Source organism: Sceloporus undulatus, chromosome 4, assembly GCF_019175285.1.
Source record: "Sceloporus undulatus isolate JIND9_A2432 ecotype Alabama chromosome 4, SceUnd_v1.1, whole genome shotgun sequence".
NCBI lineage: Eukaryota > Metazoa > Chordata > Lepidosauria > Squamata > Phrynosomatidae > Sceloporus > Sceloporus undulatus.
Window position 1 is genome coordinate 62663975 of NC_056525.1, and position 14439 is coordinate 62678413.

General features: G+C 41.2%; 1 protein-coding gene across 3 annotated transcripts in view; it reads left to right on the plus strand.

Moving 5' to 3' along the window:
- Nucleotides 1-226: 226 nt before the first annotated feature.
- Nucleotides 227-14439, plus strand: part of USP49 (ubiquitin specific peptidase 49) — a 63762-nt gene continuing 49549 nt past the window's right edge. Inside the window, exon 1 of one of the 3 annotated variants that reach the window (XM_042463420.1) lies at nucleotides 227-283. The gene's annotated coding sequence lies outside the window, so the exon portion shown is untranslated. Of the gene's footprint in view, nucleotides 284-500; nucleotides 551-14439 lie in introns of those variants that run through there. The other 2 variants (XM_042463418.1, XM_042463419.1) reach the window with 2 other exon arrangements.

Consider the following 14439-nt stretch of genomic DNA (forward strand, 5'->3'; position numbering starts at 1 on the left):
ACCAAACTTCACCCCGCTCCTCTCTCCCTCCCTCCCTCCCTCTTCCCCCCGCGATTCACAAAGCCTTCGAAAATCACCAACACGGGAGAAGGGGGCGGAGCCAACGCATCCCCTCAGAAAAACCAGCCTGCGCAAACGCCGTAAACCCAAGCCGCCGGTGGTTAGTTATAGTTAAACCTCCCTTTACGCAACCAGCGCAAAGGACTTCTCAAGTTCCTAGACGCACAACCCAAGCGTGATTAGCGTAAATCCCCCTCCGTTGTTGTTGTTGCTGTTTTCCCGCGTGAGTAAGAAAGAAGAAGGAGAAGTATAGAAGCTTTCCCCTTATTGCTCTCTCTTACGCGAGTGGCGTAAACGGCAACGCTGAATAGCGAGTACCACAGGAGAGTGGGAGGGATTAAGGGATAGGGGTATATGTGTGGCGTGCGGCCCGACCAATGGGAACGCGAGGAGGGGAGAGGCGAGCAGCCAATGGCGGTCCAGGGGGCGTGTCGGGCGCCGGTTGGGGTGTCTCGCGCTTGGTGACAGCTCGCGCGTGCTGATGATGGCGGTAAATAAAGGGGCCGGTTGTGTGTTTTGGGGGGGGGGCAAGGGAAAAAGAGGGGGGGGGCTAATATTCCCTCCCTCCATTTTGAGGCTGAGGCACTAAATTAAAGGGGACGGTCTGTTGTTTAAATGGGGAGTCCCCCATTTTGTTGGGCAGAAGGGGCGCCTCACGTGCGGCCCAGGCTCGAGGGCGAGGGGCTTGACCCTTGGGGGGCCTTTGTGTTTGCATTTATGGGGGCCCCTGGCCTCCTGAAGGGAGCGGGGTCTGTAGTGAGGGGCTGAAGAGGGACAGCCCCCTCAGAAGGCGGGAGTGGGGAGGGGGCCTCAGGTCCCAGGACCTCTGGGGGTCCCAGAGAAAGGCACCGCAACGCGGGACCCTCGTGGCTCCTGTGGCTGAGCAGGCTGGGGTTTCAATGCTCTGCTTGGGCTAGAGAGACTCTTCGCTCCCCTCGCCCCTTGAGAGGAACACATGGAGCCATAGAGTTGGAAGAGACCCCAAGGGCCATCCAGTCCATCCCCATTCTGCCATGCAGGGACTCTCAGTCAAAGCATCCCTTGTGGCAGGTGGCCTCCCAGAGAAAGCCAGAAAGAGCTAGTTACACATCAGGTACGTCGTGTGGAGGAGGAGAGGCTCAGAGAGAGAGAAGACAACAACCACAAAGTACAACCATCCATCCCTCCATATTTGTGGCTTTGATATGTGCGGATTTGAGTGATACGTTCTCTCTAGGAATATCTAGGTCCTCCAGCGCAACTCTGTGGTCAGCTTTACCTAAAAGTTGCACTGAGAGACCTGGAGAGAATACTCTATTTCTAGCTCCATCAGCGCAGTCCTATGGCCAGTGTCTGTCAGACGTTGGCCACAGAGTTGCACTGGAGGACCTAGAGGTTCCTAGAGAGGTGTCCTCCTCTCAGGTAAAAACAAGGTGTTTTTGTTATTTGCCGTTCTTCCACATTCACGGGGTCTTCTGCCCCTAACCCTAGCGAATGTACAGCGACAAGTGTATATAGTTGTCGTTATTATATTTATTTGTATTCCGCTCTTTTTCCTGGGACTCAGAGCAGCTTCGCAACATTTAAAGAAAAAACAGCACAATTGAAAACATAGAGGGAAAAAAGGTACATAAAAAAGAGGAATTAAATTGTTAATAATATCAAAACAGATAGTTATTAAAAGAATAAAACGCATTTCTAAAAAGATAAAACCTTCCGCCGGCAGGTTAAGACCTACCTGTTTACACAGGCCTTTAAGGAATTGTTATAATAATAAGTTTTATTTATATATATCCCGCCTTTCCCTCCGGATCGAGGCGGGAGTAGAGCACGATTTTAAAATTACAGTTAGTCCAAATACATTCTCATGATATAAAATCTTAAAAACACATCAAAAAACCTATACAGGTACAATATCAACATCTAATTTCCCATACATGCTCCGAATGAAGTGTCATCTTAAAGCTGTTATAGCAGATCTGGGGGATAGGCTCACCGGAAGAGATCCATCTTGAGTGCCTTCTTGAATAAGACGGATCTCCTCCGGAAAGCCATTCCACAATTTGGGAGCCGTTATAAGGACTGGCTGGGATATTGTACCGTTTTAAAATAAAGTTTGATACCATTTTTTATATATACAGTCACCCCTTGGAACTTGCAGAGGGGCCTGGAACAGATCCCCACGAGTTCCAAATCTCATGCATATTCAAGCCGCATATGCTTAAATGGGGCATGTGCATGCAGGATGCATGCATGCGGGGCGTGCGTCCCATTAATGTTAATGACAGTCGCTCCCTCCGTGGATTTTCAAGTCCGCAGACTTGGAGGGGTGACTGTAATAGTATTATCTTTTTTAAATTTGTTTTATTCTTATATCTGCTTTAATATTGGAATTATTTAATTCCTCTTTTTAATGTACTTTTCCCCTATGTTTTTAATTGTACTGTTATTTTTAATGTTGTGAAGCTGCTCTGAGTCCCAGTTCAGGGAAAAGAGCGGGATACAAATAAATATAATAAATAAATAAATAAAATACAGCTATGGCACCACTGTCTTAAAAGAGCTAGTTATAGATCAAGTACATTGTGTGGAGGAGAGGAGTTGAGGCTCAGAGAGAGAGAGAGAGAGAGAAGCCAACAACAACAACAACACAAAAGTAATGAGAAGGGGTGCAAACTGGGATGGAAATAATGTAGAAATTGTGAAGTCAAAGACTTTCATGCCCGGCATCCATATTTTTCTGTGGGTTTTTTGGGCTGTGTGGCCGTGTTCTAGAAGAGTTTATTCCTGATGTTTTGCCATCATCTGTGGCTGGCATCTTCAGGGCATCCAGACCTCCAAAGAAGGAGACTCTCTGAGGGAGTGTGTTCTACTGTCAAACAGCTCTTACTGTCAGGAAGATCCTCCTAATGTTAAAGTGGGATCTCTTTTCCTGTAGCTTGCATCCACTTTTCTGTGTTCTAGTCTCTGGAGCAGCAGAAAACAAACTTGTTCTATCCTCAATATGACATCCTTTAAAAAATTTAAACATGGCTATTATGTCACCTTTTAACATTCTCTTATCCAGGTTAAACATACACAGCTCCCCAAGTCTCTCCTCATAAGGCATGGTTTCCAGACCCTTCACCATTTTTGTCACCCTCCTGTTTCTTTTCACAGAAAAAGAGATTCCACCTCAACATTAGGAGGAACTTCCTGACAATAAGAGCTGTTAGATAGTGAGATATACTCCCTCGGAGTGCAGTGGAGTCTTCTTCTTTGGAGGTGGATGGCCATCTATCAGGGATGCTTTGATTGAGAGTTCCTGCATGGCAGAAGGTTGGACTGGATGGTCCTTGTGGTCTCTTCCAACTCTATGAATCTGAACATCCTTTTCTGAGGAAGCCGACTGAAGTGTCTGAACAGACAGGCCAAAATAAAGCTTCTTTGGGTCGCTTTGGAGGTATGCTATTTAAATGACACATGCATCTTAAGAGGCTAGAAGCTGCACCAGAGCTGTACTTCAGTCCTTAGGACACATGCATCATTTAAACAGCACACTTCCAAAGTGGCCCAAAGTAGCTTTATTTTGGCCTGTCTGTTCAGGCCCTGAAGTCTATGAAAGCTCATGCTGCCAACTTCTTTCTTTCAGTTAGTCTCGAAGGTCTGATAAGATCTGATTCCACAAACTAACACAGCTGTATCTTTGAATTCTACCACTGCAGAAATTAAAACTTGGAGAGAAAAACTGTCAGGAGAGACAGGATGAAGGAATGGGATGTACCATAATTGCTGGAAGCCAAGAAAGGGGCTGTGTGTATCCATAACCGTGAAAGAGTGACTGGAAGCCCTCCTTTTTCAGGACATGTCCTACATTTCAGTCTTCTGTCCAGGAGGAATTCCAACATCTCCATTTTCAGCATGACTGAAAATCATGAATTTGCATGTCTATGGTGTTTTTAGCTTTTATTTGATCATGTAGTACATTCAGTGGGTTTTACAAGAGGAATACTGCAGTTACTGTAGTTGGGTATTAATATCGGCAGTGTGCACAAGAGTTAGGATACAAAGATATAGCCGTGTTAATCTGTAGAATCAGAGATGTAGGCCTGTTACAGACAGCCAAAATAAAGCTGCTTTGAGTCACTTTGGAGATATGGTATTTCAATGATGCATGAGTCCTAAGAGTCTGGAAGCATCACCAAAGCTGCACTCCAGTCCTTAGGACTGGAGTGTGGCTTTGGTGCAGCCTTTGGACTCTTAGGACACATGTATCATTGAAATATCATACCTCCAAAGTGACTCGAAGCAGCTTTATTTTGGCTGTCTGTAACAGGCCGTAGAGAGATCTTGTAACACCTTTGAGACTAACTGAAAGAAAGAAGATGGCATCATGAGCTTCCCTAGACTAAATTCTACTTCTTCAGATGTATTTGGTGGAGTGGAAGCCACCATATGAATCTGAGAAAGAGTTAGGATAGTGGTGGGCAGCAGGATGGTGCATGTTGGTGTTGCTAAACTGCATGGTGCCCTTTGTTTGGAGGAGAAAGATGCTTTGGTGATTCATTTGAATTATTGTGGGTTCTGACTTTGTCTCTTTTTTGCAAGCATCCTGCTCTGAACTTTGACCTGTTAATTCCACAGCATTTCTCCCCCTTCTGCTTCAAGTTAAGCACATTAGTATGAAATTGGTTTGAGAAAAAGCGTTGCGCTCAAGTATTTTTAACTCATTATGCTTAGTATGGTAACGTGTTTACTATCGCTGGGCAAGTTGTTCCAAAGATGAAACCATGCAAATGAGCATACTTTGTCTTATGGGATGGATCAAGTCTTTGCAACAACTAGCTTGCTAATTGCTGTTTGTCATCCTGCAATTGTGCTGCTGAAGTCGCACTTGTTAAACAGCTCTCACATGTAAAATTAATAGGATAACAAAGATAATGATTCTGTTGCAATGGTGTCTTTATTTTTATTAGCAAGTTGCATATATTACTGTGTGAAAAATTTTATGTGCTTTAAAAGATATTTTTATTGTAGATTTTACCAATTGTTAAGTAAAATTAGGCCAGTTTTCTTGTGAGTCAAATAGTTGTTTTACTGGATGAGTATGATGGTATAGTGATAACACATCACATAGGCAGTTGCAACAGTTACCTGCAAACTAAAGATCTCACTGTTGTTTCAGAATACGTTGATTCTTTGATCTTTATAGAGAAGGAAGCAAGACTTGTTTAATTCATTTGAAGTTTTCCTCTTTTCTCTCCACTGCCACTACAGTGTTAGTGGAAAAAGGGGTGGAGCAATGTCTTAACTTTAAATTGATTTCTTGTTTAAATGATGTAGAAAGTAAAGGAATAACTACCAGGTCAGGCATCTTTAGTTCTGTTTCATTTCTAAGCTTCTTGAGAAAGCCATTGCTTTTCTATGATCCCATTATACTGAATTTTAGTGAAAGTGCTTCTCCTCCCCCGTTTTGTGAAATAAATTTGAAGTTCATGCTAAAGCACAAGAAGTTGGAGAGAAGCTTCCAACATATACTCTGTATATGTAATTAACAGGAACTGATCGCTAGTCTTTATCAAGTAGTATCTTAAATCCATTATGAATTTCCCCCTTCCCCAGTTCATTCAAAAGTAAAGGGTAAGATGCAGAAAGGAAAATATATCTCCTTTTATGTTCTTAAAGTGGAAGTACCATGATTGGAGATTTCAGAATGGTACTGCTATAGATATTTGTCAGCTTTTACTAGAGACTGATCAGGGGGAATAAAACTAGCATAGAATTTCATGTCATTTCTTGGCAAAATCAGAAAGTACATAGAGAACAGATCTTAAATTGTGAGTACTTTAGCTAATAGATGATACAATTCATGATTTTACATAGGTTCGTTTATATGTAAAGTTTAAAGAGGGATATTTTTCTTTGTACAATTTCAATTTATCACATTTCAGTATTGTTTTGCAACTTTATCAATTAAAAACCTCGGGTTTGTTTTCCACCCAATTATTAATGTAAAGGAGTTGGCATTACCTGTTGTTATCACTTGTTAAGTTTCTTTGATGTTAAAGAACCCTGGAGAGTAGATTAGATGTTGGATGCTGAAAAATGTTGGGAGTTTGTGGAAGAGGGTTGAAAACAGATGGACATGTTTTATATGTTATAAGGAGCCTTTAGAATTGGCAGAAGCAATATATCTGGCAACCACACAATGGGTAGAAAAGAAAGGAATGAGCACAGTATCAAGGGAGTTAAGGCCCCCTCCTGACTGAAGATCTTCATTTATTTTCAAAGTAAAATAACAATCTGATTGTATACCCTTCCTGACATCACTTGAACTGTTACGTCCCAGAATGGTTTGGCGTGGAAACTTCATACAGTAAAAGGGAAAGGGGGATCTGAGTGCTATTAATGGGAAAAAGCAGGAAGGGTTACATTTCTGATGTGCTCTTGAGTTTCCTCAAGGGGGTTCTGTTGTCTTTTGCTGAGTAGTGTTGTTATGAGAAAACGGATCAGCATTCTTTATTATTATTATTAACCTTTATTTATGAAGCGCTGTAAATTTACACAGTGCTGTACATGCAATCTTTTTAGTTAGACAGATCCCTGCCCTCGGGCTTACAATCTAAAAAGACATGACACAGAAGGAGAAGGGAGTGGTGGCGGGAAAAGGTAAGAGGTCCAGCAGTTCCTCTCTACCTCCAAGGCCTGGACCAAGGCAGATGGACTGGAGGGAGGGCTTGGCTTCATAATGGATGGTTAATCTTCTTCCAGGGAAAATACATACTCTCAAGTAGGATAATACATATACAGTACATAGCAATACAGGAAATGGTTTGATAAACAGGCACCAAAAGAACATCAAATAGTAAGCGACAATTATGCAATGCCTGGAAAGGCTTCCCTGAACAGGATGGTTTTCAACTCCGTTTTGAAGCTGGTTAAAGAAGTGATGGCTCTTGCTTGTGGGGGAAGAAGGTTCCAGGAGTGAGGGGCAGCAAGTGAAAAGGGGCGAATCCGGGATGGGGCAGAGGAAATCCTGGGCTGAGACAGGAACCCTTGACTACCAGAACGGAGGGCCTGAGTGGGAGGGTGAGGAGAAAGAAGGTCTGATAAGTAAGGAGGGGCCAGTCCATGGAGGGCTTTAAATTTCAACAGCAGGAGCTTATACTGAATGCGGAAAGGGAGGAGGAGCCAGTGAAGGGATGCCAACACAGGAGAGATGTGGTCAGAGCGGTGGGTGGAAGTGATAATGCGTGCAGCTGAATGCTGGACAGAGATTAAAGGACGGAGGTGAGAAAGAGGAAGCCCAGCCAGGAGGACATTACAGTAATCCAGTCGTGAGATCACTAGGGCATGGACCTGGATCTTGGTAGTAGAGGCGGAGAGATATGGTCAGATTTTGGCAATATTGTACAAAAAGAATCTACAAGCCTTGGCTGTGGTCTGGATCTGAGGGATACACAACAGAGAAGAGTCAAAGATAAAACCAAGACTGCGGGCTTGCTGGACTGGTTGAATAGAAATGTTGTCCACAGAGACAGAAAAGGAGTGTTGAAGGGTGGACTTAGGAGGAAAGACAAGAAGCTCTGTCTTGGACATGTTGAGCTTCAAACGCCGATGGCGCATCCACTGCAAGACATCTGTGAGGCAAGACGAAACTTGCTGTTCAAGCCTTGGAGAAAGGTCAGGGGCGGAAAGATACAGCTGGGTGTCATCGGCATACAGATGGTAGGAAAAGCCAAAAGAGCTAATGAGTTTTCCTAAGGACAGTGTGTAGAGCGAAAACAGAAGGGGACCCAGAACAGAGCCCTGGGGAACTCCAACAGATAAGGGAACAGAGGATGAAGTCTGGCCCGCTGCAACTACTGCAAAAGATCTGCCAGACAAGTAAGATCTAAACCAGTCGAGAACAGGGTCTGAGAACCCAAGGTCAGAAAGTATATCCACTAGAAGACAGTGATCAACGGTGTCAAAGGCTGCAGACAAATCAAGAAGGATGAGAACAGAGTAAAGGCCATTAGCCTTGGCCTGTAAAAGGTCATTCGAAATCTTAGTGAGAGCTGTCTCTGTGGAATGCCTTGGGCGGAAACCAGACTGAAAGGGATGCAGGATGGAGTTGGCTTCAAGAAACTCAAGACAGCGCAAATAGACAACCTGTTCCAAAACCTTAGAAAGAAAGGGGAGAAGAGAAATCGGACGATAGCTAGACAAAGAGGAGGGGTCAAGAGAAGGTTTCTTCAGAATTGGGGAAATGAGAGCATATTTGAAGTCCGAAGGGAAGGAGCCTGTAGAGAGAGCGAGATTGAAGATATGGAGAAGCGAGGGCAGAAAGGAGGGAGCTATAGAGATTAGAAGACGAGTAGGAATTGGATCAAGAGAACAGGTTGCAGGTTTGGAAGAGTTCAGAAGTGTAGAGAATTCATCCAAAGAGGTAGAGGAGGAAACACAGAAAATTTGTTAGGCGAGGGCGATAAAAGATCAAGAGCAGAAGAAGAATTGGGGGGGACTATCTCAGAGCGAATAGTGGAGATCTTAGAGATAATAATTATTAATAATAATTTGTTTTATTTATATACCGCTATTCCAGAGATCATAGCGGTGAACAGCAAGTAAGCTAATTAGCAAGTAAGCTAATTTGCCCCCAACAGTCTGGGTACTCATTTTAGCGACCTCGGAAGGATGCAAGCCTGAGTCGAGCTTGGGCCCTTTTGCTGGTCTTGAACTCGCAACCTTGTGGTTTTGAGTGAATGGCTGCAGTACAGTACAGGCATTTAACCACTGCGCCACCAGGGCTCCATGAAATAATTAGCAAAGTCATTAGGAGAGAATGATGAAGAGACAGGAGGAGAGGAAGGTTTAAGCAAAGTGTTGAAGGTGGAGAACAAACGCTGCGGGCGCCTCTCATTGGCGGAGATCAATGATTTGTAATAATTCTGTTTTGCCATAGAGAGGGCGCGTGAGAAGGAAGAGAGAACAAATTTGAAATGGATAAAATCAGCCCACTCTTTGGACTTTCTCCAAAGACGTTCGGCCGCTCTAGAGCAGGACCGGAGAAACTTAATGTTGGGGGTAAGCCAGGGCTGAGGTCTAGTCTTAGAGGAAGAAGTGCCTACAGAGACAGGGGCAAAATGGTCAAGAGTTGAGGAAAGAGTGGAGTTAAATAAAGACATTGCTGAATCAGCAGAATCCCCAAGATTTAGGGAAGAGAGAGATGAATCCAGGGTCTTTCTTCTTTCATTCATCATTCTTCTACATAGACACATGTAGAGAAGACTGAATTTAGCGGAAAAAACAAATAGAACAAATGTACCTTTCATGTTTCTTTGCCATCCATTTCTATTATGTTAATATACACAGAAAACAGTTTATTATCTAGATTTGGGAAAATGTAACCTATTTTGAGGTACCTGGATAACAAGGAATCTGGGATGATTTGAGTCTTATGTTGATCATTAAGCTTGCTTTAATGTATTTCATTGCTTCCTGAATAATAAGGCTGGGACAATGGCAAAAATCCATAAAGATTGTGTTTCAGAGCTGGACTAGTGTTACTAAAGGGCTGTTCCTCCATTCTCCCCCTTTTAAAAAGTGGTGACAAGAAAATAGATCAGGATTGCAGTGCTGTAATTTATATCACCTTCCCCCAATGCCATTTTCCTGAGTCAAATTGTTCCCTCCTCACACACCCACGCTGTTTGAATAAGTGAGAAAAATAAGTTTATTTATTGCCGAAAGGGCAGTTATTTGACTAAGGGGCAATTCCAGCACCAGGTATAACTTGGCACTCATAGCAGTGTACAGTATCTCAAATGAATTGGCTGCTGTTTTAAGGCATTTGCCAAGTGCTGGCATTCTGGTGGTTTGGAAGCTCAGAGTACACTGGTGCCTCGGGATACGAAATGATCGGGTTACGAAATTTCCGGGATACGAAAAAGTTGGATTGGCAAAAACTGTTTCGGGTTACGAAATATTTTTCGGGTTACGAAATTCATTTCGGCGCGAAATTCAAATGCTGCAAAGTGCAGCTATAGGCTTTCCAGTGCTAACGGAAAAGTGTTTCGGGTTACGAAATTTTCGGGTTACGAAAGGAATGGCGGAACGAATTAATTTCGTAACCCGAGGCACCAGTGTACAGAGAAGAAAATGGGAAACAAACTGCCACACATTCAGTAAGAAGATACTCTTAAATATTCTCCAATCTGACAGTTATTACCCAACACAGGAAAAACTATGATTGTAACCACCTCTGACTGGAGGAAAGATTTTCAGTACAGGATTAATGTACAATCTAGCAGTATGAGCCATGTTTTTGTCAAAATCCTTGCTTATCAGATACAAACAACATGCTATTGCATACTTTGATCACTCTCACTTGCATCAGGAGTATCTAAACAAACTATAGAATTCCATCAATAATTTTATTTATTTTGATGTCTAAACCTGTCATAATCCAGCATTCTGGTTTCTTTTTTTCCTGACCGGCCAGTGAAATAACTCCTGGTTTCTTGTAGAAATGGATGTAATGTCAAACAAAACATTGACTGAGGGCCCATAGTTAGTTTGTATCCCAAACTAGATGAGGAAAGTGTTGCTATGAGGCCCATGTGGCCACAAACTCTCCCCCCCCCTCTTTTTTTTGAAGCCCCTGGATCACCCTGGGAACAACCTCCACAAGATCCCAGATCTGTTTTTTAGTTTGGGGGGCTTAACATTTATAAATCACTGCAAACAACTTCATTTTTTTAATTGAAAAAATACAAATAAACATACAAACATACATACAAATCTAACTATATACAAATATCTAAATCTTACAAATATACAAATAATTCTGTAACCATAACAGACTTTACCAACATTATATCTTATTCCCATCACCTTTATACAACTTTACCTTTTCCTTACATATATATTTTATTTTCCCTCTCCTTTCCTTCCACCTCCCTCTTCTTCTTTCTCTTCCTAGTTCTTTCCACCTTTCTCTTCCATCTCCTTTCCTGTCTTCTCATTAAACCTCCTCTTTACTCTCTTTCCTCAGCTCTTTCTAATTCCAACTCCTTCTTCTCATTTTTCTTTATCAGCCTTCTCTTTGTTCCCTTCATGTTTAGCCTTACAACTTACTCTTACCTTCTTCTACCTACTTTACCTTCTACTATCATTGCTATCCATTTCCGTTTGGAACCTTCATAGTCATTCTTACCTTATTCCTTTTAATATCTAAAGACAAAAGGGGATGGAAGAGGAGGGGGTAAAAAGGACAAAAGTAGCACATGAACAACACATAAACAAAACATTCTCATTCATTCAACTAGAGCTTCCTAGTGAATTTTCTTGAAAAGCTATACTATATTATCACCTCCCTTATTCCATTAGAAATATCTTACCATTTCTTTTCCTCCCTGTTCTTCAAAATATACTTTAGTTTTTTAGGCCTAAAATTGCTATTTCTCCCCATTGCTCTTTTAAGTATTCAATCACCATATTCCAGTCTTTATAAAAAATGTCTAAGTTATTGTCTTTTAGGAGTTGAGTTAATTTATCAGCTTCTATAATATCATATAACATTTATAAATCACTGCAAAATATGATGGAAACAACTTCAAAACATGTAATCTATGATAAGGTGCTGGTTTGATAACACAGGTCACTGGAAGAATAGAGGTAGGCCCTATATATTTCCATACTGTACTGGGAAAAAGCTGGGAGTTGCAGAAGTTGATGCCAGACTTCCTACAAAGAAAAACACAGAGGCCTGTTAGTGTTTTGTAGGTTTTAACTAATAATTCTTGTAAAATGGATTTTAAAACTGTGGTAATTATATACCATAGTGTTCATGACTAGGTTTCTAGTGGTTGATGAAAATGCTAGTTGCCATAGGATGTCTGACTTTTGGTTAGACATTAATGGGATATATGTTATATTTGGTAAAATGTTTAAGAATTATTGTATTTTCTGGCATATAAGACTACTTTTTAACCCAGGAAAGTCTTCTCAAAAGTGGAGGGTCGTCTTATACGCCGGGTGTCATATTATAGGGCAGGTGCTGAAACTTCTGAGCTGGACTGGAGAATCTGCGGTCGCCGCATACGGTGGGGGGAGCTCAAAAATGGCCGTGGCCTCATCCCCGCCATATGCGGCGATCGTATGAAAGCAGCTACCACTCTGATAGTCTTGGAGACAGGGAGCACTGGCCAGGCAGGCTTTGTATACAACAAGGTTTCCTGCTAAGGACCTGCATGTCATAAGTATTTGAATTTAAATTATCATATTGAAATCAAATCTGATGTTTTTTAAATTTTTATTTGGTGTGCGTTGGAAGAGGGGCAGTCTTATACGAGTACATCCCAAACTCTATATTTTAACTGGAAAAGTTGGAGGGTCGTCTTATATGCCCAGTCGTCTTATACGCCGGAAAATACGGTATGTTTCATCTGACTTAGGGCCACAACAGACAGCCCTAAAGGATCCATGTGATGACACCTATTTGTGTGCAGATCAGAGCTGTGGCAACCACACCTTTTTTGCCAGCAAAAGAGCACCCTTTCAGCTGTTGCCACTGCAGCTTTGCAGCACCCTTGCAGCATGCAACATATAAACGCCACACTGCTGGAGCACCACAATGCTGCCTGCTGTCTGGTCGGGTTGGTGGCATGACGCCAGCTTGGGGGCGGTGTTGGGGTGTGCGTCATCTAAACACCACATCTCCAAGCCGACGCTTACTGCCACTCTGTTTGGGTCCTATTTGCAGAACTAATCATATAATTTGGATATAATTTGAACTCGATGCAGCTATTTTAAAGACTGTATGGCAAAAAAACGGGATATACACTTATATATAAATAACAATAACAGAAGGAAATTTTCAGCAGATGTTTGCCTCTTACACTAAATTATTAACCATATTAATAACCACAGACGTATTGCTGAGTTAATAAAGTAAACAGTTACTTTATTCCAGTCTTCAGCCTCTATATATATTGTGGCTGAATTTGTTATTGCTATTGATTATTTACAAGTAAAGACATTCATTTGATATTTTCTTACTTGAATTTCCTCAATGTTTCCTTCTTGGCTAACCAGGTTTTGTAGTGCCTTATATTTTTCATTGTCTGTTTGGTTCACTCTTCTTCACATGAACATCTGGACGCTTGAAAAATGGTAGCCCCTAGCCCTCTGCAAGCCACTTATGTGTACCAGCTGTTACTCATTGGATTTAACGTTTAACATGTATTCTCATGCACTAAGAAAACCTTCATTTGAGCATGTGTTGAAAGAAAAATCTAAAGCGTAGAGTTTGTGGTGATGATGGCTAATGAACAGGACTTTCAATGTGGAGTTTATTGAGAACCACACTAGCTTTTTTTTTTTAATAAATTTTTATTATAAAACATAAAAATACAAAAAATATACAACACAACACAAAAGTTATTTCGATACAATCATCTTTCCTACTTCCTCAGCTACTCATCTGTTCACCATAATCATCCTTATCAATACAAACTCTTAATATCTGTTTATTATTAACCATGAATACTAATTCCTCTATAACTCAACCCAGCTGTGTACCCCACTTGGTATCTAATTACAGTAATACATTACTATTACCGCTTAAATCATTTTAAGTTATAACCAACATATCAAACATAACTTATCCCACCACATATTCTTACTAAACACAACTTCTCTTTCTCCACCCTCCAACTACAAAACTCCAAATTCCAAACCCCTGAACTATATTATAGCCTGATTTTTCAACGCAAATATAATTTTTATATCATCACATAATCTGCCTCTAATTTACATATTACTTTGTAGAGCTTAAATTGCCACGTGAGTATGCCAATCCTTGATACTAGTCCATCAAAACGGTATATCTTTTTCCCTCATTTTCTTTTTGCATATATATAATCCAACTATTCCATACTGAGTAGAACTCATCTAGTGATTCATTATTACTAAGGTATGCTAATTTCTCCATCTCATATATTTCCATTAATTTAGTTTTCCAGTCATCTAACGTTGGGATTTCTTCATTTCGCCAGACTCTTGCATAGACAATTCTTGCTGCTGTAATCATCAAAAACAACATTTTACCATTCTCACGTTCCAATTCCTGATTTTCTATTATGTTACGTAGATACATCACTGGGTCAAAAGGTATATTAAAGTTCCCTATTTTTTTGATTTCCTCATGAATCATAATCCAAAATTTTTTTACTTTCTTACATGACCACCAACTATGGAAATAAGTTCCTACTTCATTTTGACATTTCCAAAATTGGTCCTTCATACCACTATACATTTTAGATAATCTATTCGGGGACAAATACCACCTAAACAGTGATTTATAACAATTTCCCCTAATCTCTATATTAGATGTATATTTAATTCTTTTCCTCCATGTTCTTTCCCACTGTTCCA